At 38.7% G+C, this 1389-nt stretch overlaps 1 protein-coding gene across 1 annotated transcript in view; it reads left to right on the top strand.

The window, feature by feature from the left end:
• LOC105463045 overlaps window positions 1-1389 on the top strand; it is a 16726-nt gene that overhangs the window by 4620 nt on the left and 10717 nt on the right. The window lies entirely within an intron of this gene.

Below are 1389 nucleotides of genomic sequence, written 5' to 3'. Positions count from 1 at the left end.
GCGCGCTCACGTTCGGGGCGCGTGAACGAACAATGGAAATTCTCGGACAGCGCGAAAAGGTATATCAATTCGGAAATCGAACTATCGATCAAAGGCCGATCTGCCACTTTCCAATTTTCCGAGAATTTCTATTTCCCCTCGCCCCTTTGTCTACAAGCGATTAGTATATAAGAGCGCCGATTTTGACGATACTTCGCTCATTTTCGTATCGCGCTGCCCTCGGCGACGATACACTGGGACAAGAGCATCGCTGTAAGCGCAACTCTGCATTAAAGGTTCATATATTAAGATCTTTTTCTCTTTCAAACGCCTTCCCATAGAGGTGTACTCCCACCTTCCATCTTTTCTAAATCGCGCTTGCTAAAGGCGTATGTCCCTTGTCTCTAGCCATAATCATTGTTTCGGACAGGTGTACTCCCACCTTCCATCTTTCCTAAATCACGCTTGCTAAAGGCGTATGTTCTTTTCTCTGGCTAAAATTATTGTATCGAACAAATGTATTCCCACCTTCCATCTTTCCTAAATCGCGCTTGCTAAAGGCGTATGTCCTTTTCTCTGGCTGAAATTATTGTATCGAACAAGTGTATTCCCATCTTCCATCTTTCTTAAATTGCGCTCACTAAAGGCGTATGCCCTCTGTGCCTCCCCTTTCTCACGAACTAAATCAACGCATCAGGGACATCCAACTCTCCCAGCACATATATATATTTTTTTTTTTCTTTTTATATTTCTCTCCTATTATTCATGCATAATAATAAATATCTATCTTCCGACATAATACTTAGTCAAAAAAAGGGCGTCAACCCACCTAATCTTTTTCGCACACGCGTGCTTTCTTCTCGCAATGGAACAACCCAACCGAAGGTAAATACTTAACCCCTCGCGTATATAGTTATCAATATATATACATATATATACATATTAACTCTCGATCCGTAACAGCAAAACAAACCCCCACCCTTGCGTCCTTTTCTCAAACCCAGGACGTAACAAAAGTATACAAAGTTCTGGCCTGAGAAGGCTTTAGCGATTCGTGGTTCTGTGACTAAGTTTACTGTAAATATTTTAAAGAAACTTAATATTAAAGACAATACTAAAAAACAACTAGAAGCTGAAAAAAATCATATGTTGGTGTATGCATGTTAGAAATTATTATATGCGCAAGATATATAAAACATTAGAGTCACTTAGAAAAAAATCAGAAGTATGTTTAACTCTGGCCAGTGAATGTTCCACGCATGTTGAAAAAATACATGCTTTATGTGGTGTATCCAAACATACATCTTCTTCTGAAAATTATTTTGTGGATTCCACATATTTCTGTAATGTAACTTCGTCGCAACCTTTGGTATTATATTATAAATGCAAAAGGACAAGTTGTAAATATTT

The sequence above is a fragment of the Wasmannia auropunctata genome, unplaced genomic scaffold (assembly GCF_000956235.1).
Source record: "Wasmannia auropunctata unplaced genomic scaffold, wasmannia.A_1.0 LD336092.1, whole genome shotgun sequence".
NCBI lineage: Eukaryota > Metazoa > Arthropoda > Insecta > Hymenoptera > Formicidae > Wasmannia > Wasmannia auropunctata.
The sequence above is the reverse complement of the archived record's forward strand: the minus strand, read 5'-3'. Positions and strand labels throughout refer to the sequence as shown.